Consider the following 21881-nt stretch of genomic DNA (forward strand, 5'->3'; position numbering starts at 1 on the left):
GCCATAATGTTCCAGCAATGATACTGACCAGGAGATGACTACCCAGGTAAGAATTGTGTGGCTTTCTTCATTCGGGAGGAAACTTGAGTAAACGCTTACTAATGCTGTCTTTCTTTCTCCTCTTTTCAGGTTATGGTATTCCAGGATGCATGCAGTGCCGGATGATGGAGTTTGTACCTTCAGGTGAGTGGAACTGAAGTCAGCGATGGATTGAAGACAGGATACTGTTCCAGGTAAGTTTCGTAGTGTTTTTTCTCTCTCTGCAGGTGCTTGGTTTCAGGTAAACTGGCATCAAAGAAATGGACACAGTGCCCACAGCAGCCACACAGAGAGGCCTGAGTCCAACAGAGGTGGACTGGTGGATCTTTTGTTGAACGTTTTTTGCAAGGCTGGAACGAGAGACTTGAACGTGGAAGGCCAGGTGGGCCTCCAAAGCATGTTCTGCTGTTTGGGTGTGGTTTAAATAGTCTCAGGTAAAGTAGTCCAGGTAAAATAGTCCCAGGCCTGCCACACCCAAAGTAGTCCAGGTAATGTAGTCCCAGGCCTGCCACACCCAAAAGACTAGACTGCATAGCTCAGTTCCTTGTAACTGAGCTATATGTGTGCCTCCATGTTAGCTGAACCCCCCCAAGTTAAATAGTCCCAAGTAAATAGTCCCATTCTAATGTTGGTCTTCATGATGGTTATGAGCCTGACGCAAAAGGCGCCAGGACTGACTCCAAGAGTGTCTTGGACGAGGTTATTAAGGCCTTTGACCTTGCCCTAACTGGAAGGCTGACTTGCCAGTGAGGGCCATGGGCAAGGGTCATGACAGTAAAAAGCTGAACGTTGAACTTTGAATCAAAGTGATCCTGCGGAGGTCTGTAGAGAAAGCCATGCACATTCGAAAGTCTTTGACATTCAAAAACGGTCTAAACCCGACTGAGAGAGACCCGAAGTGTAATACGTTTGGGGAAGGGAGCCCCTACAAGTATTGTTGAACTATTGTTATGAGAGGCCTGAGTCCGACAGAGGTGGACCGGTGGATCTTTTGTTGAACGTTTTTTGCAAGGCTGGAAGGAGAGACTTTAACGTGGAAGGCCAGGTGGGCCTCGATCAACGTTTTGAACTGTTTCTGTGTTAAAAATCTGAGCCAGAGTGTGTCAGCCTACCTACGGGGACCGCCTTACTCCGGGCGCTCTGACGTGGGGAGGAGAGCTAATTCAGCCACATTTATTCTTTATATTTGAAGACTGATTTTCATTTACAAACATATCTCCTTTATATACTTTTTGTACAAGAGATAGGGCGGGCATTCGATGCAAGATATTCCCCTTTTTTTAATAGTTGGCAAATATAACAGTTAGTTTCACTTTAATTACATAGTTCGGTGTTCAGAAATTTTTGAAAACGTGTTCCTTGCCACACGCGACCTCCCCAATACAAATCATTTCACTTTTGTTAGATGATTAACAAGTCTACTTGTTCGTTTCACTTTAATTGGACAATTCAATGTTAGGAGACCTTTGAAAAAATGTGCTTCTTGCTACATGCGACCACTCCGATACAAAGTATTTCAGGAAATGGTCAATTTCACACACATGCACTAGGTTTCTTAAGCACCAGAAACTCAATGGCCCCTTTGAGTGTTTGAACTGCATCGCAGATCACACAGCCTTCTTCCTTTCATGTCGTGGCTCCAGTTCCTGCCCCTAAAACACTCCCCAGGTAGTCCTCCACTAAAGGGGAATGAGCACGTTGAATAGAAAGGGACGGGACAGCCTTCCAGCATGGCTCCCATCCCTTTCCTCTTCTGCTCCAGGGAGTTCCCTACTCTCTCGCCATGCTGTAGGGTCCTCTGCTGCCTGCCCTGGACTCCTGGTACTTCTCCCGTCGTTCTCCCTTGCCACTGGGTTGTGCTCCATTCATACACATGCATCCTGTTGACAGGCTGCAGATGTGGATGATTAGTCAGCGCTGCCTGACTCAATGAAAGGAACATGCCTGACCGTCATTGCTCTTGGCAGGCATCTTCCTTGTCCCAGTATTGTCAAGTGTCGATTGTGGAGAAATGAGGGAGCTGGCTTACAGCAGCCCATAAAGGCTGGGGAAGGTTCGGGTTGGTTTTCACTTGGGGAAGAAGGGTACCTTGTCCTGCCCAAGGCACCCTGCTTTTCATAACCTTCCTTCTAGGTTTTCGATATTTGCCTCTTCTCCTGCTGTTGTTTTGACCAAGGGAATGGGATAACAATATCCCATAAAAGCTTCTGTGATTAGGGTTTCATCATCCAATGGAAATGATTAATCCCCTGAGGACATTTCCTTCTCTCCCAGAGAGCCCTCTACTCATGTGATCCTGCCTTGCTACTCCGCACCAGGGTCAGGATCCAAAAGCGAAGGCCTTTCCCTGGTCGCCTGTGCAGAGGATCCAAGGAGGGAAGATGTGAGGATGTCCTCAGGTTTCTCACATAACGCAAAACAGAGAAACAATGACAAATTAACAGAAAATTAACCAAATATTCATTGACTCCCATTTTTTCTAGGCACACTTTGTGATTCCTCCTGCACATCATCTTCATTTATTGAGCAGTGGTACATTTAAATGTACCATCAGCATTAGCCACCTGCATTCTGGGGATCTTATTTCACAGATTTCTCCTTACCCCTGTGTATGTGTAGGTAAGTCTGCTGTGATGATCCAGGACTGAGAAGCGAACACAGAGGACTCATAGTGATTGCTAGAAACGTTTATTCAAAGGGGTTTGAAAATGCCTCACTGTCCCTGCTCTAGGATGTATTTCCCTGCCACAACCAAAAACTAACGGTCTGTCCTGCGTCAAGATGTCCAAAGCAAAATGACCTGTGTCTGAAATCTTATCCTAGCCTTCACATTCTAAAAGTAACTCTAAGGTGCAATTGGTCTGGCCTTGAAAGTGCAGAAATGTTCAGTTTCACAATAAAAGGATAACTCCAACAAAAAGGTTCCAAATTAATAATGTTCATAGTTCCAGGGCATAGCTCCCTTCCCCAGGTTTCTCTCCGCCACAAACAATAGTTCAACAAAACAAACCAAGTTCTTTATAGCCCAAGAGGACAACTCCCGCCCTTGGTATTTGCAATTCATTTCACAGACCTGGCGTTGCCTGGTATACTCTCTTGCCAGGGCTTTCCCATATAACTCAGTTCACAATCTCAAGGGCATGGTTCTTCCTTAGGATTCTCTCTACACGTTCGACGTGGCCTGGTTTACTCTGCCGCCAGTGTTTTCTCATAAAACACAACTCTCTCTCAATATGAATGCAGGTCCCAGAGTTGCACGGTTTCTCAAGCCGAAACTAGTCAACATCCAACATGTTGGAGACCCTTCTTGCAACAGTCTCTCTTCCAATGCTTCTCTCCCTTCCCAAGCAGCCTTTTAGCTCTTTCCCCATGCACAGCAATCTTCCTGAAGCTCTGTGCTGTCTCACCTTCTCCAGCTGGGCTCACCGATTGTGTTTGGCTGCTTCGTTCACGTTTTCCTTGAGCTTCTTCCGACGCAAGCCGTTTGATAATGTCGGGTATTTCTCTCTTTCCTGCATCAGCTGTGGGGAATTTAAATGTCCCGGCATTGCGTGTCTCCTTCCAACAACTAGAGCGTGGTATGGGCTTCTGTGCTTGAGTGATCTTCATAGCTCCATTCATCCATTCCTCCTCCTTGTCCTAGTATTTCCAAAGGATTCATATTCATGGAATTGATAGTTTTTTGGTCATTCTATTTTCAGGTTATTGTAGAATGCCATGACCAAGTCTTGTAGGTTGTTGAAGGGGGTTACCACAATATGCGATAAATGCATGAGGAATAGAGGGGGGTATCCCACTCATTCTGCGAGTGTACACATCCTTTTCTGCCTTTAAGAAGGGCCTGAAGACAGCACTTTTCTGCTGAGCACCCCTATGAAACAGTAATCTCTGTACCCACATATCCTGCTTCTTTTCTTCCGGTTTTACATACGCATTCCTGTCTAGCGCCTATATGCCTACGGTTTTGTCTGTGCGCTATATAAATAAATAAAATAAATATAGATAAATAAATCCCTAAGAGGAAAAGGGGATACCATGTTTCATCTGATAACGCCTGTCCCACCCCCCCTAAGGATTGCCTCCCCTCATGTGCTCCTCCCTCACATAGCTGCCCCTACGGTCAGGATCAGGCAGTGGCTGCAGTCTCCCGGCCTCATGGGAAGAGGTTATCTTCGGGAAAGGGGTGAAGACATCATCAGATTTATCACACTGCATTTAAGGCGAATCGTGGGAAGCTTATGTATATTTTGGAAATCTGTCTTTATCCCCATCGGACAATCTCTTGCTTTAAGAGATATTTTGAGATGGCTTAATGTGCCAAATTTAGTTATATCCCACCCCACTATAAAAATGGACAGTGCCTTACAACTTCCTGTACCTCAAGTATTTTTCTTTACCAGTGGAGTCTGCAATCACAATTACACTGATATTCACTTTATGAAAATCCCAGATGTGCTTTCAAAAAATAAGGTAAAAATCATAACTGGGCCAACACCTTCAAACTGAACACCACCAATTCAGCTCATAAGGCGCTTATAGGTGTACCCAGTTCAGGCAGTCCATGTTATAGAAAGGGATGCCTCATGGTTTGATGCAGAATGTTGAATCTCGAAAAGAAAATGGAACCATGATTAAATGAGAGGAGTAAGTTTCAAAAGCGTATATAAAAATTGCCAAAAGACAACAAAAAAAAGAATGTATTGAGAAACAATGGGAGATTTTAGAGAAGGCCATGTTTTTGAAAGACACCAAATTGTTTTATGTTTAAAGCAATTGTCGAGACAGGCATTTTGCCACCTCCTTGGACAAGTAGTCGTTGGACCATAACCTTCCCATGGCCAGTAAGATATTCTCTAAATGTTTGTTGCTCAGACTGGAGGAGTCTGCTCAAAGTAACAACTTATTGACGTCCTGCCAAGTTGGTTTCAGGGGAGGGCATAGTGAGGCTGACCACTGCTTCACTCTGCGCACCATCATGAAATACAGTAAGGTTAAGGGAGGCAGAGTATTTGTGGCTTCTTTCAGAGCTGGACAAAACATATGATTTGATTGATATAAACATCTAGTGGCATAAGTTACGTTTTATTGGGTCCCTAATGTTTTGATAAATCTTATCCAACTGTGATAGGCAGACACCTCAGCGTTTGTCCGAAATACAAGATCAGGGAATTAGACATTGTTTTTTTCCACCAATGAAGGTGAAAAGAAGGGATCTCCGTTGGCCCCAATTTTTCCTTCCAGACTTTGGGCATCATCAGGAGTCCGGCAGTATTCTGGCAGAAATATTGTTACCGCTGGGTCGTGCAGCAGTATTAACGCTGCATCCGTTTTTGATATGAACGCATGCCCCACTCCGGCGATAATGCTTTCATCGCCCGGTGGGAAACAGCCCCAAAATAAGGTTTATTGCCAAAATATTGGCGTATATAACGCTACTGCCGGTGACCCCAGCGTTATTGGCGCCGGCGGAAATTGCATCACCACCGGAACTGAAAGCATTGCAGTGGCCATCTTGAAAAACATAATCCATCCAGAATCTCCACTTCCTGCAGCCATGCGGACCTGGAAACAAACCAAAATGTAACAGGAGAGGATCAGAGACAAGGTGTCATGCATGCTGGACATTTTACCTCTGGATCTGGAACTCCGTCTGTACGCAGAACAGGTTATGCTCATGAACTGCTAGACCGTTTTATTCGAGATGGAGGTTGTTTGATGTATTACCAGGAAAACAACGTCTGCATTATTCACGTCGTTGAATTCACGTGATTCAGGATTGTCACGTGTTTTACGGCAGAACGTTTATAAGCAGCGTGGATACGTGGCTCGCTGCTTCTGATTGAACATTTTGGCGTCTTAGTATGTGAACTTTTCATCTGCGTCCTCGCATCCCGTCAGTTGCTTCTTTGGCCTTCATCGACGTGTTCCTTCACACGCGATCTCCTGTATCTGCCTTCAGCAGATTTTGTGAGCGTGTCTTCTCACACGCGGGTTCCTGTTTCATTTGTATGCTGTTTTCCTGTCCGCGTGTAAGTTTCCGCTTTCAATCCCACGCGGATGCTGGAACTCTTCAAGCGCGGCTGTCCTGGCTGCGTGTACTTGGTTCTGTGGGATGTATTTACCCATGCATCCGAGCCCTACCTCAAAACTGTGCAGTACTGACATGGAAAACCTCATGATGGCCAGAGCTTCCCAGAAAATGCACAGGAAAATGCATGAAGAATAGGCTGCCACTCATTTTTGCCGATGTTATGGGCACAGAAGGACACTGCCTAAAACCACCATTGGACTACCCACACAGTAGTCTGAAACCATTGGGAATGGCAATGCTGATTGCCAAAAGCAAACCCATAACTGTTGGGAATTCATTTTCTTAAATCCCAAAAAGGGGTGCAGTACCAGTACTCACCACTATCCAAAAGCCGGCAGTTTAAAACCACCCTGTGTTTCTCTGAAGGCAGGCTCAAACTGTCTATTTTAAACATTGCAACACATCTAAAAACTCACTGGACACCAGCAGATATTTGGTAGAATGGAGTGTTGTGTGCCTACAAAATCTGGGAAATGAAGAGCCCAAAACAATGCTTATAACAAAACTGCTATGGAGTCAGCAGTTTAAGTTGCACTGGATTGAAAGACACTACAAATCTAAATGTTCAAATTGACTGAGTGACCTACTTTTGAGTGTCACATAGGTTGAAATTGTTTAAATGTCATAGTTTTAAACTTAGAATCAGCCTTCTAGCTGCATATGTGAAAATGTTTAGTTTTATTTGAATGCAGAAACTGGGGAACAAAAAGTGACATTTTATCTGAAACCTGGCTTAAGGAACTGAATTCTGCCTGGCAACTACCCCCATCAGGAGTGAAACTTGAGTCACAGCTGTGTTCCCAGGCCTAGCTGCCCTTTTGCTGCTCACACTAAGGATATGCCATCTATCTGATAATTGAATTACCTGTGCTCTGCAGGAAAGTGAACAAAGCCCTGTCCTGGCTCAGGCAAAGGTTTTATTGGCAGGCGTCGTAAATGGTCGTAAAAAGTGGCTTCCTCCTGAGGAAAGAGGAGGAGCACTGCCTGTGAGAGCAAGCTGGCTTGGCAGAACTGGAAAGACCAGTATTTCTACCTTGTGCTGAGAGGAAACCACACCCCTTTGTAGCCAGAATATTGTTTAGAAAAAGATGAATAACTCATAGTACGGACATGTGAAAATTTTATAAATGACACCATAATTCTTGTGATTTTTCTGCCCACATTTTAAGAGGTTTTTCGACCCGGTGGCGTGTTCAGGGGGGTTTTAGCGGAAAAGTGGATATTACTCTAAATGTATGCATGTTAAAAATCTGAAACTTCATCAGTTAATGTCCCTACTCCCTGCACACATGTATGTAAAGTTGGGTCCATGTCAGAAATTGAAAAATCAGTTAAAAAGTCCATTATGTGCCATCTCTGAATGCAAGCTCCTAGAAAGAGCAGATTTGGACAGAGACATGGCTAAATTCAGCCACACCATGTATATGTAATTTCAAGCAACTGTGTAACTGTGAAATATGTCTTTTATTATCAAATATGGAATGTGTGCAATCTGACAGAGGAGTGTCCTATCTGCAAGCCATAAAATGACATCCCTCTGACTCACAGTTCATTCCCCAATCAAATAAGAAATGGAAGTTTGACCAATTAGAAGCTGAGAGAGAGGTAGGGTCAGTGATGCTAGAACACACCCACATTCTAAACACATAAAAGCAGACAGACAGGACAGATAGGGACCTTCCAAATCCATCTGCAGCGGGACGCTCTGCCGGAAAAATCCATACTTACCTCCATCAACCTTCAGAGAGCAACATAGAGACTTCAAATCCATCAGGCCAGACCAGAAGCAGAGTAGAGCTGACCTGTTAGCAGAACCAGAGAGAGCTGACCCAGATCACTGTGAAGTGCCGAGACCAGAGGCGAGTCTAAACCCTGACCAGATCCGTGATGAGGCCCATTTCACTCAAGAATATAGTGTGAGTACCTAGAAAACTGTGCAGAACCAATCTCTTAGTTAAAATAATATAATTCAATCCATTTTAACCTAAGTAGAACTGCAGCTTAGCAATTGTGTTATCCTGCCATCATTTTTAAAGCTGAAAAAGTGTGCGTTTAAAATTTCAAATCTGAAAAACGACCTTTATTCAATCGTTCATATCTCCGCAACCGTTTGTGCTAGAGACTTGCAGTAACTTCCATTTTGAAGCTGAGATCCTAGGCTTTCCTAGGACCCCAAAACGATAGAGATAGTCCTTGTGGTTCCTCTGTAATAGCGCTCGGCGCATCCGCGAATTTTACCGCGATTTGCAAATTTCTTCACATGTAAAAACTGCTGCTGCTTGCCTTCCATTTGCCAGAAATTCGTTTAACCTGCTAACTATCCCTGAATCATTGCTAGTGTGAGCCTGGACTAATATTAACTATATACCACTCACCCTGAACCTCTGAAAGGGAATTAAAAGTATTTTAGCATATTTTTCAATTCATTGCCAGCACATATCAAAGCAATTTGGGCCTGTGTTTTCAAACTTCTGTAGTCTAAGCTTGCTGGGGTGAACTGAATTACAGTTGATTGCATTTCTGAGAACTGTGTGTTTTCCTTCCATTTCCTTACCTTGCATCAAGGGGGGGAGGGGATTGCCAGAGAAAAGTGATTGCATTGTATTGTTGAAATCATATTGAGTATTTCTATACTGCATTTCATTCATTCAACCTTGCATCCATTTGAACTCTATAAAGCATTTTGTACCACCTTCTCCTTTTGTTCCTATTCACCTGTGTGCTACCTTATCCATTTCATGTCAACTCCTTATTGATTATAGAGAAGTGTGCTAGTGCCAGATTCTCCGTTGTTAATCTTTATCATATCAGATTAAGTGTGATATTCAATTATTAATTTATTATAAAGTGGGATATACATATCTATTGTTTAAATTATCAATTAAACCTTTTAAACTTGCAAAACAGAACTACTTCTTGGCTCAGTGGGGTCAGGGGGATTCCAAGAGAGGGGTGTTATATAGGGGTAGTCATCCAGAACGCATGAACTGGACCTAAAGATATATCAATAAGGGTTTTCATTCAGTATTATAGACTAGGCGTTGACTTAGCTGTAGTGTTGAATTGAATCCTCTTACAAATTGGGGGCTCGAGCCGAGACGTTGGGTTAGATTTACCACTTGTGCAGCTTAATACAGTGTGCTAACTGACGGGATACATACATCCGGTCGGATCACCACGCTGCATTACGCTGTGAAGCATTCCTCAAAAGGGACACTCCAAGAAAAGTTCTGTTCTGCAAAAATAAAATACAAACTTCTGTAAGTCAGGACAGAGACCAATCTCTAGAATGACGACCTTAGTAGACATGAAAATAGCCAGAGAGCACCTCTTGCATAAGCTATTTGTGAGAGGTGAATGGACCGAACAGGGCCAGGATGTGTGGTTGCAGGCCATCACACAACAGGTCACTGAAACAGGGTCAGATATATATAGAGATCAGGGTCCCCTACATGTGGCCCTGAGTGAACTATATATGGCTCCTAAAGCCAAAGAGGAACACAATAAGATTGCCAGGATAGCAGCATACCTGTACCTATATATGGGAGACATGCAGGATAGATGTGCTGAAAGCCAAAATCTGGCAAATAGGCAACAGATGGCGTTAGAGAAGGTCCAATCTGACCTGGTCTCTTCTGAGCAGAGGCTGCAGAGGAGCCAGGAGTCAGAAGATGATAGTAGGCAGCACATCATTAAAATAAAGAAGGATATGGATGTGCTGCAACAGGAAAAGGTAGAACAGGATACCAGATTTCTGGCCTTGCAGAAGGAATACCAAGAAGGTTTGGACTCCCTACTGCAAAACCAGAAAAAGCTGGAGCAACAACTGGACTTCAACAGGGTATGTGCTGAGCAGGTAGTCACCCTGCAAGGCCACCTAGATAGAGTGAAGGCAGAGAGCAACAAACTAATTCTGAAAGACCTGGATACCCAGGCAGAGTTTGATCAGGAGCGCCAGAATGCTGGTGCCTTCCAAAGGCAAAGGGACGACCTGGCGGCACAGATGCAGGCTCTTAGTCAGGAAAGAGACGCCATAGGCCAGGAAGTCTGCCACTTAAAAAAGGAAATTGAAGAAAATCACCTGGCCCTCCAGGGGCTGGGTGATCTCCAAAAAGAAAACCAGAACTTGGTAGAGCACACCAGGAGGGTGGAAGAGGCTCTGGCAAGAAAGGAGCAGGCCAGTAGGGATGGGACTCAGGAGGTAAACCTCCTGCAGCAAAGACTGGCCCAGTTCTCCAGAACCAACCAGGAAGCACAGAGGGAAAATGAGGCCCTCTGTCAACACAATGATAGGCTCCAGCAACAGGTAGCGATGCAGGAGAAACTGAGAGTCGAGTAAGGCCTTAACAGAGGAACTGAAAGCACAAATGCAGGCTCTTGCATTGCAACAGGGAGCAGGGGCGGATAGGGATGAGGTCCGCTGGGAAAGAGAGATTCCTGACCATAACCGCAGGAGCCCTAACACCAGGGGCCTTCATCTCCCCCAGTCCCTGGACTCTACCACCCCCATGTCCCCTGGCGCACATGAGCACAGGGCTGCAGGGATGGCAGATTACTATCCAGCTAAGAGTATGGGGCTCATAGGCCAGTACCACTCAGGAATGGAGGGGTGGGCATCCGGGTATGGGCACCCAAGTACAGTACAGTTCGATGGGGAACCCCAGGAGAGTAGGCCCATTAAGGGCATCCTGAAAACCTCTGCCCAGTTAGGTCAGTGGAGGGGGTACCCATCAAATCCTGGCAGCAAAGAGGAATCTGAAGACTCCTCTGAACTGCGCAGGACACAGGAGACCAGGTCCCCACATTCTGCCAGCCATTCCCAGGCTCGCAGAATCCGGGAAAACCTGGAAGAACAGACGGGAACCTCTGGGAGCAGTGCCTCTGAGTCCGAGGAAGAATGGACAAGGGTTACCCGAACCAAAAAGGCCAATAAGGCAAAAAGGGCCTTGCTTAAGGACCCCTTAAAGCAGATTAAGGCGATCAGGAGCGTCATCACGCCTTACCATAAGAACGCTAAGTATTCTGTTTGGGAGCACTTAGAGTTGTTTGAACAAATGATGGAGACTTTCCATTTGAAGGACAGCCAAAGCTGTATTCAATATGTAAAGTGGACATTCTCCCCGGAATACTCCAGTTTCTTTGCGGGGCTGGAGGACCAAAATCATTTAAGATGGTCCACCTATAAGGCGGCCATCTTGAAACATTTTTCTGTTCACAGAAATCCTCAAGAGGCTCGCAAGGCAGCCTACAATTTACAATGTGGGGAGGATCAGGCCCCACAAGAATTTGTGCAGGAGTTAAAGCGTGCTTTTGCACAGACCACAAGAAGGGTGCGCACGGATAGCAGGGAATTTATTAATACGTTTTTCCATGCCTTGCCCAAATATATCATGACCCAGCTCGTGAGGGATTTTCACGAGAAAAGATCTTTAGACTGGGTCATTGAACAGGCTACCTGGATCTATGAGGTGCAGAAACCGGTAGATAGCAAAAGTAATGCCCAGAAAAACCCCAAAGCCAACAGCACCCCTGCTGCTGCCAAGGTGGCAGAGGTAAAGGTCACCCCCGTTTTGGATTTGGAGATGGGGGGGCCTAAAAACCTACCTGCACCTAATAATGCTAGGCCCAGGAGGTCCTCGGGTCAGTCACGGACAGGGAGCCAAGGAGGCAGCCCCACAAATGGGGTCCCTCGCTCTCCTGATTATGTAAGTCCCCGTTACAAGGGAAATTGACCCATCCTGGGTTATGTGTGGACTCCTCCAGCCCAAGGGGGGGGATCCAGACAAGCACCTAACCCAGGGAACTTCCCTCCAAACTTCCCACAGGAGGGCAGAAATTTACCAAACCCTGGGCAGAACTTTTTCCCCAGATATCCACCCGACTTCCAGCCCCAAAACCATCCATCCTTCTTTCCCCAATTCCCTGAGCCCAGACCACTGAATCCGGGAGAGGGTAGGCCAAGGGTGGAGGGGTACCCAAATCTTCCCAACCCGGGGTATTACCAGAGGAGGGACAGCTACCCTTCCCGGGATCAGCCCAGGGGAGAAAACAGGGCCCCGTATCAGCCTGAGCGGGTTTCCCAGTTAGAGCGCCAGGTTCAAAACATGGCGCGGGATCTGGGTCACATACTGAGGGCTCAGCAGAACCCTCAGATGGGCGTGCCGGCGCAGAACGCACCCAACTCTGGACCTGGTGCTCCAGAACAATGACGGGGGCAGCACCCCGATAACTCACCGGTTCCCAGGGAGGAGGCACAAAGGGAAGGGGGGTGTAAAGCCTTGGAGGAAGCTTCCTTCCTCACTTGTAAACAGCCCCTGGAAACCCAGGAACCGGAAACGAAATCTCTTGCCCCTGAAAGTCTGCCTCCTAAGGAGCAGAGGGGGGGTAGGAGAAACAAAAGACCCAAACAGACTCAGTTTGAGGAGGAGGTACAGATCTTCCAATTTGAGGGAGAGGGATCCTCAGAGGATCCTGGGAAAAGGGTCTTCTCCTTCAGAGAGGGGGGAACTCCCCCCAAAGAAAAATGGGTCCCTAGGGATGCAAATCCAGACTGGGGAGATGTGGAGACTGAGCTACCGCCGCCCACCATCTCATCCCAGAAACAACAGCAAGAAAATCCCCTGGTTCAAACCCATCCTGGGGACTGCCTCCAAAAAGGGGGGGGCGGCCCAGAACCGGAACCAGGGGAACCCACAATGGCTCTGATCTCCAGTTGCCAACTGTTTCTTTCAGATTCCCAAGACTCTCCACAGAATTCTGCCCAAATCTCTTCGCTAGCAATGTCCAAAACCAGAAAATTAGCCCACCAGTTGTCCAAAAATGTACATTACCTGTGCCCCCTTGAGGAGAAGGAGGGAAGATATTATGCCCCGGTACAAGTACAGGGGCAGGGTACAATCTCGGCACTGGTGGACACTGGATCTCAAGCTACCCTTCTGTCCAGAAGGGCCTTTGACGAACTGAATGCAGGAAGGGGAGAGAATTACCAAATTCCTCTCACCTCTCTTCCTGGACAACTACAGAACTTTGACGGGAAGGAAATTCCCGTCGAGGGGACGGCAGATTTGGACATTAAAATTGGGCGACATAAGTTGAAACACCCGGTCATAGTTGTGACCCCAGAGGGCACCCCTTGTTTACTAGGGAATGACCTCCTGAGAAGGTTGTCACCCCTAATAGATTGCGTAAACAAGGTCCTCTGGACCCAGACTAGCCGACCAATAAAATTAAAACAGAGTGTCAACCATGTTAGTTTAAACGGCACCTGCCACATGGTTGAACAAAAATCTGACCAAGTAGAATTTCACTTCCAGAATAGCCAAATTCCAGACGTGACAGTAATAGCAGTAGGTCAACAGACTGGTGATTGGGGGTCCTCTCTATTTCTGAAAATCAACCTTCCTTCCAGTTTAAAGTGGTATTCCACGCTGGAAGGAAACACTTTGAAATTCTATACCAATCCACAATCTGAAACTCCCACTCCTATAGTCCAGAAAGATGTGAAATCAGCTCAAAGCCTGGCTGATATTCAGCAAATTGGAGAGCAGTTGTTCATCCCTGTTCAGTTAAATGATGGGAAGGACTCTGTTCTCGCTCGAGTGTGTGTGAACAACGGTAAGAGCTTCATCAGCGAAGCCATGTTTCGCCAACTTCCAAAAGATCCAGCCATTCCCACCTTCAAACTGATAGACAAATGGGAAATGGACCTGGAAGCACCTAATTCCAAACAGCTCCTGCCAAGCAGGTGTATGCTCAAAATCTCCATTGGCAACAAGAGCATAGTCCACAATTGTTGGGTCGTGCGAGACGTCCCTGCCGCCTTTTACTTAGGCAGTGACATTCTCAATCGCTTTGCCATTAGTTTGGACCTAATAAACTTCAAAGCTTGGTCCCGATTAGCGGATAATCCCATGGGCTTTGATGATCCAGAAAAAGCATTTAGGTCAGCTCAATTGCTACCTTATGCAGTTGAAATTCAGATCAAAGAGGAAGTCAGCATCCCAGAAAGGACCCGACAATTCTCCCTGGAAGTGAAAGTTAAAAGAGGACAATATTTGCAAAACCCTGATGCTTACATACATCTAAATGCTTCTCTCCAACTGCAAGGGTTAGGGGTCAACCCAACTCCATTAGTCAACATAGAACATGACACCATTCCAATAGAGGTGGATAACAGCGACTTAAAGAGTATTACTCTAGCCGCAGGCACCATTATTGGAATGGCGGTTGATGACCGACATTTTTCCATTGATTTAGGTAACAAACTGTTAGGGCCAATCCCCAAGGACTGCGTTGACAGTGACAGTGATGACAATACAACACCAGACAGGATTTTTACCCGGCATGGGGGGAACTTCCTGGTGTACACTTCCTGCCCCTATGGTAAGGAAGATGTGACGTGTGACTTCAGGAGGGATGAGGTGATTTTCCAGGTGCATGAGGGCTGCCTTGCCCACCTGAAGCCTCCGGTCCAAATCAGCACTCTAACCAGGGACTTCTCCACCCAGCTGGAGGAGGCCGCTGAAATAGCCAAACCAGAAGTCTTTCCAGGCTTCAGGCAGATGGTGGAAGAGAGAGTCAACCTAGCTGATGCCTGTGTGACTCTGGAACAAAAGCAAAAGTTGAAACAAGTTTTCTTGGATTTCCAAGATCTCTTTGCGGTAGACTCATATGACTGTGGTCGCACTGACATCCACACAACAACAATCCCCACGGACCCTGGCATGACTCCAGTGTTTGTGAAGCAATATCGTTTGCCTCTCGCATCCATGGAGTCCCTTACTGAAATAATTAAGAACCTTGAGTCCCGGGGAATAATCCGTCCAGTCCACAGCACCTTCAATAATCCGGTGCTGGGAATATTGAAGCCGAACGGCCAGTGGAGACTCTGCGCCGACCTTAGGGAGCTCAACAAACGGGTCCATACTTCCCGATGGCCTCTGCCCTACATTGACCAAGGGCTGGCCCAGATCCAGGGGTCACAGGTATTCACTGCGATAGACCTGACCAATGGATACTGGACCGTGCCTGTCAGTAGGGAGGACCAATACAAGCTGGCTTTTACCTTTGGGGGCCAGCAATACACATGGACCCGGACTCCCTTCGGATACCTCAACTCCGGCAATGAATTCAATATTTTCCTACATAAGGCCATGCCCGACCTGGGTGCGAGGGGTAACCTGGCTTATGTAGATGATGTCCTCATCAAAAGTTCATCTGTGGAGGAACATATAGCGGAGATCCGTTATGTTCTGACACAGTTGAGGGCCGCCGGAGCAAAACTTTCCTTTCAGAAAGCACAGTGGTGTAGAACCCGTGTTAATTTCTTGGGGCATGAGATTACTCCTCAGGGTCTCTGTCCCCAGGAAAAGAAAGTGGAAGCACTTCAGAAACTGAAAGACCCCACAACTCTGCGGGAACTAAGGAGCCTCCTTGGACTGACTAATTACAGCAGAAAGTTCATTGAGGGCTACGCAGAGATCACCAGACCCCTGATTCATCTCCTGAAGGGGGGGGGTCAAGTGGGAATGGGGTCCAGAACAAGCCGAGGCAGTAAAACAACTCAAAAGAAGCCTCTCACAAGCGCCTTGCCTAGCTTACCCTCTCAGAAACAAGGAGTTCTTCCTGGAGACGGGGTTCTCTAATACGTGCTTGACGGCAGTATTATATCAAAAGCATGACAAGGTCAATAAAGTAATCTCCTATGCGAGCAAAACTTTATCCTCTGTGGAGGAAAAATTCAACGATTGTGAGAAGGCACTCCTGGCAACGGTGTGTGCATTGAAGAATTACCGCCCGTTTATCCAGGGGGAACACATCATAGTGGAGACTCCACACCAGCCTCTGCAATATCTCCAAAGTGATAGAATCCGGGCCGGAAATGTGAGTAATTCCCGAATTACTTCCTGGATTCTGTCAATGCAAGGCTTTCCTGTGGAGGTCAGATATGGCCAAAACAAGAAGAGTCCCCTCGCGCAAGGTCTGGCTGACTTGCATGATTGTGCCAGAGAAAACTGTCTCGAGGACGAAAGTCTAAAAATAAAGGACAACATGGAGGCATACCCTAATTCCCCCCACAAAGTCTTTGAAGAGGACAAGTGTGAGGGAATGCCCACTGTCTATGTGGATGGATGCTCTTACCATGTTGACAACGACAGGGAGAAAGAACTGGTGGCCGGCGTAGGGAATGCATGGGTGAATGAGTCCCCAGAACCCTCCGCTGGATACAAAATTGGTCCCCGAAGTAGTCAGGTGGCAGAATTGATGGCTGTGCATCAGGCCATCCTCACTGCTGTCCAGCATCAACTCCACGAACTGGTCATAATCACAGATTCGGATTATGTACGGAACGGGTTCGTGGAGCACCTGGTTAATTGGAAAACCAGAGGCATGTTATGTGCTAACAACAAACCCTTGAAACATGGGAAGTTGATCCAAAACATTGATGATCTGGTCACATCGAATGAGATGACCATCTATTGGAAAAAGATTAAGGGTCATTCCAAAGTAGAGGGACCAGACAAAACTGGAAATGACTTAGCTGATCAGCTGGCCAAAACCGGAGCCATCCAAGGGGATCTAATTGAGATTGAGTCCCTGTTGGGGGAGATCCAGGTCACTGCCATCACTAGGTCCCAGACAAATGCTCACAACGACCTTTCAATTGCACAATGGAGTAAGGAGACCCCTGATGATGATTTGATTACTGCTCAGAAGGGGGATACAATTATTGGTAAATTTTACCAGCACCTTGAGGACCCTGAGAACTTTCCCCTGACGGATACCGATTACATTGGGAAAGAGGACCTACGAGTGTTGATGAAATGTCCAAAAATGTTCCGGATTCAAGACGGTTTGCTGGTAAGGAAATCCAAAGCTGGCCACGATCAGTGGGTGGTTCCTACCTCATTCCGAAGCCTGATGTTGAGTCACGCCCATGATGCGGCCACCGCCGGTCATAGGGGGTTTCACACAACATTGGAAATCTTAAGAGAGGTTGCATACTGGCCACACATGGGGCAGGACCTCGACCAATACTTGAAGGGGTGTCTTGTGTGTGCACAATTTCAGCCATCATCCCTCACGCACCGTGCGCCTCTCCAAAAGAGGGGGATGACACTGCCATGGTCAGATTTACAAATCGACTTTGTAGGCCCTGTGATTCGCTCGGCTAGGGGGAATAAGTACATGTTGACTGTGACATGCTTGTTTACCAAGTGGGTGGAATGTCTCCCAGCCCCAAACTGCAAGGCAGAAACGGCAGCTGCCTTGATGATTAACCACATCTTTTCCCGTTTTGGTCTACCTCAAAGGATTGAGTCAGACAGAGGTAGCCACTTCACCAGTGAAGTAATGACAAAGATGTGGGAGATACTGGGGGTCAAGAGAAAGCTGCATATTGCTTATAGACCAGCTTCTTCTGGGGCAGTAGAGAGATATAACCGGACAATTGTGAGCATATTAAAGAAGTTTGTGGCAGATTCTGGGCCAAGTTGGGATATCCGATTACCTCTGGTCCTAATGGCTATCAGATCTACCCCTTCATCTGCAACCAAAATGTCACCATTTGAGTTGATGACTGGGCGCAAGATGGTGCTTCCTCAGCATTTGCTCTACAGGACCCAAGAGCAGACACTGATAAATGCCTCCACTACTCATGAGTATGTAGAGAATTTAAGGAAACACCTCCAACATGCTTTTGCTTACGCTCAGCGGAATCTAGAAAGATCGGCTGATAGCATGAAGACCCACTATGACCTGAAAACTTCCAGGAAGGAATATCAGGTGGGGGACCGGGTCTATCTATACAACTTCCAAAGGAACCAGGCCAAGCAGCGCAAATTTTTGCCTACATGGAAAGGACCCTTTGAGATCATAGACAAAATCTCACCTGTGGCCTACAAAATCCACATCCCCAAAGGCGGTTCGGCAGAGGGGGAAGACAAGTGGGTCCACATAAACCAGTTGAAGTGTTGCCATCCCAGGCACACTCTGCAACAACTGGAGGAATCCTCTGGAATCCTAGCGGGTACTGTCTCAGACTAATTCAGTTCCAACCATAAAACATACCACATCTAGTCTCTAAAATATTGTGATTTGCATGAAACTGTCTCTTAGTTATACTGTTTTTTTTTTTTCAAAATAAGAATGTAATGTTTCATTATGATGAAATGCATATGTTGCCCCACTATCTCAACAGTGGTGGAAAAACGTCTATGAGTAGGTATTGCCGCTTTTGCTTTATCATCCTAGGAGAGATGAAACCATGGAGAATGACCAAGGAGGACGATCCGGAGACCGGGAACGAAGATCCAATGGGCCCAGTGGACCGCCCAATATTCCCATCAGGACCGGCGAGGAGAACTGATCGATCAGTACCGGATGGAGGAAAAGATGCTGAACTGTGCCATCTATTGGAAGAAGATGAGGAAACATCCCAGGTCTTGCGAGTCCCATTCGTGAAATAGAATGGCCATCGCAAGAGGGGGGCTTGTGGGATGTATTTACCCATGCATCCGAGCCCTACCTCAAAACTGTGCAGTACTGACATGGAAAACCTCATGATGGCCAGAGCTTCCCAGAAAATGCACAGGGAAATGCATGAAGAATAGGCTGCCACTCATTTTTGCCGATGTTATGGGCACAGAAGGACACTGCCTAAAACCACCATTGGAATACCCACACAGTAGTCTGAAACCATTGGGAATGGCAATGCTGATTGCCAAAAGCAAACCCATAACTGTTGGGAATTCATTTTCTTAAATCCCAAAAAGGGGTGCAGTACCAGTACTCACCACTATCCAAAAGCCGGCAGTTTAAAACCACCCTGTGTTTCTCTGAAGGCAGGCTCAAACTGTCTATTTTAAACCTTGCAACACATCTAAAAACTCACTGGACACCAGCAGACATTTGGTAGAATGGAGTGTTGTGTGCCTACAAAATCTGGGAAATGAAGAGCCCAAAACAATGCTTATAACAAAACTGCTATGGAGTCAGCAGTTTAAGTTGCACTGGATTGAAAGACACTACAAATCTAAATGTTCAAATTGACTGAGTGACCTACTTTTGAGTGTCACATAGGTTGAAATTGTTTAAATGTCATAGTTTTAAACTTAGAATCAGCCTTCTAGCTGCATATGTGAAAATGTTTAGTTTTATTTGAATGCAGAAACTGGGGAACAAAAAGTGACATTTTATCTGAAACCTGGCTTAAGGAACTGAATTCTGCCTGGCAACTACCCCCATCAGGAGTGAAACTTGAGTCACAGCTGTGTTCCCAGGCCTAGCTGCCCTTTTGCTGCTCACACTAAGGATATGCCATCTATCTGATAATTGAATTACCTGTGCTCTGCAGGAAAGTGAACAAAGCCCTGTCCTGGCTCAGGCAAAGGTTTTATTGGCAGGAGTCGTAAATGGTCGTAAAAAGTGGCTTCCTCCTGAGGAAAGGGGAGGAGCACTGTCTGTGAGAGCAAGCTGGCTTGGCAGAACTGGAAAGACCAGTATTTCTACCTTGTGCTGAGAGGAAACCACACCCCTTTGTAGCCAGAATATTGTTTAGAAAAAGATGAATAACTCATAGTACGGACATGTGAACATTTTATAAATGACACCATAATTCTTGTGATTTTTCTGCCCACATTTTAAGAGGTTTTTCGACCCGGTGGCGTGTTCAGGGGGGTTTTAGCGGAAAAGTGGATATTACTCTAAATGTATGCATGTTAAAAATCTGAAACTTCATCAGTTATTGTCCCTACTCCCTGCACACATGTATGTAAAGTTGGGTCCATGTCAGAAATTGAAAAATCAGTTAAAAAGTCCATTATGTGCCATCTCTGAATGCAAGCTCCTAGAAAGAGCAGATTTGGACAGAGACATGGCTAAATTCAGCCACACCATGTATATGTAATTTCAAGCAACTGTGTAACTGTGAAATATGTCTTTTATTATCAAATATGGAATGTGTGCAATCTGACAGAGGAGTGTCCTATCTGCAAGCCATAAAATGACATCCCTCTGACTCACAGTTCATTCCCCAATCAAATAAGAAATGGAAGTTTGACCAATTAGAAGCTGAGAGAGAGGTAGGGTCAGTGATGCTAGAACACACCCACATTCTAAACACATAAAAGCAGACAGACAGGACAGATAGGGACCTTCCAAATCCATCTGCAGCGGGACGCTCTGCCGGAAAAATCCATACTTACCTCCATCAACCTTCAGAGAGCAACATAGAGACTTCAAATCCATCAGGCCAGACCAGAAGCAGAGTAGAGCTGACCTGTTAGCAGAACCAGAGAGAGCTGACCCAGATCACTGTGAAGTGCCGAGACCAGAGGCGAGTCTAAACCCTGACCAGATCCGTGATGAGGCCCATTTCACTCAAGAATATAGTGTGAGTACCTAGAAAACTGTGCAGAACCAATCTCTTAGTTAAAATAATATAATTCAATCCATTTTAACCTAAGTAGAACTGCAGCTTAGCAATTGTGTTATCCTGCCATCATTTTTAAAGCTGAAAAAGTGTGCGTTTAAAATTTCAAATCTGAAAAACGACCTTTATTCAATCGTTCATATCTCCGCAACCGTTTGTGCTAGAGACTTGCAGTAACTTCCATTTTGAAGCTGAGATCCTAGGCTTTCCTAGGACCCCAAAACGATAGAGATAGTCCTTGTGGTTCCTCTGTAATAGCGCTCGGCGCATCCGCGAATTTTACCGCGATTTGCAAATTTCTTCACATGTAAAAACTGCTGCTGCTTGCCTTCCATTTGCCAGAAATTCGTTTAACCTGCTAACTATCCCTGCATCATTGCTAGTGTGAGCCTGGACTAATATTAACTAGATACCACTCACCCTGAACCTCTGAAAGGGAATTAAAAGTATTTTAGCATATTTTTCAATTCATTGCCAGCACATATCAAAGCAATTTGGGCCTGTGTTTTCAAACTTCTGTAGTCTAAGCTTGCTGGGGTGAACTGAATTACAGTTGATTGCATTTCTGAGAACTGTGTGTTTTCCTTCCATTTCCTTACCTTGCATCAAGGGGGGGGAGGGGATTGCCAGAGAAAAGTGATTACATTGTATTGTTGAAATCATATTGAGTATTTCTATACTGCATTTCATTCATTCAACCTTGCATCCATTTGAACTCTATAAAGCATTTTGTACCACCTTCTCCTTTTGTTCCTATTCACCTGTGTGCTACCTTATCCATTTCATGTCAACTCCTTATTGATTATAGAGAAGTGTGCTAGTGCCAGATTCTCCGTTGTTAATCTTTATCATATCAGATTAAGTGTGATATTCAATTATTAATTTATTATAAAGTGGGATATACATATCTATTGTTTAAATTATCAATTAAACCTTTTAAACTTGCAAAACAGAACTACTTCTTGGCTCAGTGGGGTCAGGGGGATTCCAAGAGAGGGGTGTTATATAGGGGTAGTCATCCAGAACGCATGAACTGGACCTAAAGATATATCAATAAGGGTTTTCATTCAGTATTATAGACTAGGCGTTGACTTAGCTGTAGTGTTGAATTGAATCCTCTTACAGTTCGCGTGTAAAATCCCACGCGGACACTGGAACTCTTCAAGCGCGGCTGTCCTGGCTGCGTGTACTTGATTCGCGTATAAAATCACACGCGGACGCTGGAATTCTTGAAGCGCGGCTGTCCTGGCTGCGTGTACTTGGTTCGCGTGTAAAATCACACGCGGACGCTGGAACTCTTCAAGCGCAGCTGTCCTGGCT

General features: G+C 45.8%; 1 protein-coding gene across 6 annotated transcripts in view; it reads left to right on the forward strand.

Annotated features, from left to right (window-relative positions):
- The window catches only part of CCDC148 (coiled-coil domain containing 148), a 1950480-nt gene that overhangs the window by 349745 nt on the left and 1578854 nt on the right, over positions 1-21881 (forward strand). The window lies entirely within an intron of this gene.

Source organism: Ambystoma mexicanum, chromosome 9 (assembly GCF_040938575.1).
Source record: "Ambystoma mexicanum isolate Mex_15411 chromosome 9, UKY_AmexF1_1, whole genome shotgun sequence".
NCBI classification, from domain to species: Eukaryota; Metazoa; Chordata; class Amphibia; order Caudata; family Ambystomatidae; genus Ambystoma; species Ambystoma mexicanum.